Source organism: Borostomias antarcticus, assembly GCF_949987555.1.
Source record: "Borostomias antarcticus genome assembly, contig: scaffold_424, whole genome shotgun sequence".
In the NCBI taxonomy this organism is placed as follows: Eukaryota; Metazoa; Chordata; class Actinopteri; order Stomiiformes; family Stomiidae; genus Borostomias; species Borostomias antarcticus.
Window position 1 is genome coordinate 27,501 of NW_028176799.1, and position 2,500 is coordinate 30,000.

Below are 2,500 nucleotides of genomic sequence, written 5' to 3' on the forward strand. Positions count from 1 at the left end.
AAAACACTGCCGATGCTTTATAACCGAGCAGAGTTTCAACCCGGATCTTAAAATGGTCACATTTTGTAACCATTCTCTCGCTGGAGAAGCGACACCGCAGCCTCCGAGCCAGGAGGGAAAGTTTACCCGCTACCACCCGGGTCCAAAACATGGGCTATCGGGTCTTATAGCGGGTAGGCTACCGCAGGCCTACCTCCCACAGGATATACCCAACAGGCCAGGGGTTCTTATAAGAAATGCATGTTCTTATGTCAGACTCAGACCATTCGTTTTGTCTCTCGGTTCCTCTCTTGCTCCGCCCGCCGTGGGAGTGGGAGGGCACCTGAAACAGCGCTCCTGCATCGAGGAGGCGCCATAGCCTCATCACAGCTTTTTCTCGTTGGGTTGTTGGTAAAGCTATACCGTACATGCCGGTAGTCATGCCCTGCTGTAGACTACAGTACACATTTATGAGAGATCTTTCTATATTCTCCATGGATTGGAGAATGGTTGGTCTTCCTCAAAGGCTAAATTAACTGAACCTTAAATACCAGGCGTCATGGGCTAGGCCTACTTACAAAGGCCAACACCTTATGAAACTTATGAAAACTCAATTATGCCTCTTTTGGCAACAGGTGAATATTTTGGATGATTCTTCGTCCCACACATCACTAGGACACATACCGCATATATAACTTGATGATGTAGAACAGGAAACTCATAAACCGGGTAGATTAAATTAATTTCTACCCCGGCCCCCCCCACCCAACCAACCATTGGTCTGACCCCGACCCCCCTGGAGGAAATGGACCGGCCTTGCTTGAGGTAGTTAGGGGGTCAGCAACCACACATTATATGGTTCTCCTCTCCCCTCATTTCTCTCTCTCTCTCTCTTTCTCTCTCTCCCTCTCTCTCTCTCCCTCTCTCTTCCTCCCTCTGCCTCTCTCTCTCTCTCTCTCCCTCTCCCTCTCATATATATATGTATATATATATATATGTGTATTATACACACTCACTGTCTCTATATGTATGTATTTTACACACTATATATATAAATATATATATATATATATATATATATATATGGATAGAAAGAGAGTGTGTGTATAATATGTCTCTGTCTTTCTTTCTCTATACATTAGTTCATACATATTATGTAACTCACACGCGCCCTCTCCTTTTCTCTGTCTGTCTCTCTCTCCCTCTCTCTCTCTCTCTCTCTCTCTCTCTCAAGGTCTCTCCCCCCTCTCTCTCTCCCCTCTCTCTCTCCCTCTCTCTCACTTACACAAACACACTTTTACACACACACTTCCTACAATACAGAGAATACAAACATCAACCCCATGTCTGCTGTAAAGCCTATTAGGAAGGAGTGAGTGTGTGTGTGTGCGCAGGAGAGAGAGAGAGAGAGAGAGGGTGTGTATGAGTGTGTGTGTGTGTGTGTGTGTGCACGTGTGCGTGCGTGTGCTCTCTCTCTGAAAGAGCAGTCTGTTTTGGGGCTGGCCAGCGTCTTGTAGCTCGGTGGAGAACTTTCTTTGAGCCGGTCTGAAAGGCGGTCTTAGCCAAAGCTTCTGTAACATAGCAACTGAGACTTGGCCATGGGATCCGCATACATCAGCTCACACACACACACACACACACACACACACACACACACACACACACACACACACACACACACACACACACACACACTGTGCTGCTAGTGGAGGTTATTCAATTTCATATCTGCAGCCCCTGTACACAGTAACACAAACACTCCAGCACACACAGACAAACGAGGGAGTATTACCCCTCCATGTGACCTTATCTGTGTGTGTGCCTATCTGAGGTCACACAGGTCAACTCGGATCATGATAATACAGCACACTACAACTTGCAGTGGACACACACACACACACACACACACACACACACACACACACACACACACCCTGAATGTTATTGCGTTGCGTTCCCCTACTCCTGAGGAGAGCTGGCTCAGATGTTAGTGCCAGTCTCAGTCTCTGGCGTCTTCTGCCTGCTGGCACACTGCTTCTCTGCTCCGCCTCGGGGCAGCTGACCCACACCAGATGTTGCAGCCGTATGTGTGTGTGTGTGTGTGTGTGTGTGTGTGTGTGTGTGTGTGTGTGTGTGTGTGTGTGTGTGCAGCTCCCATCTAACCTGCCTCATAATTCACAACCAGCCCTATAACCGTTTTCAGACCCCAACCCCCCAGCCCATCCGTCATACCACTGCTGTCTGGTCAGTGGCCCCTCTGTCACCAGCAGTGATTGGCTGTCTGGTCAGTGCCCCCCCCGTGATTGGCTGTCTGGTCAGTGTCACCTCAGTCACAGACAGGGCTGTGTATTGTCTGTGTCAGGCTCAGTGCAGAGGTGGACATATGGCCGGACTAATTCCACTTCACAGCCTTAAAGATAAGACTCTCGGCCTCCCCGCCTCTCACCCCCCCCCCACCCTGCCCCCCCCCCAGGCCTCCCCCCAGGCCCCCACCCAGGCCCCCACCCACCTGTGTGGGGTA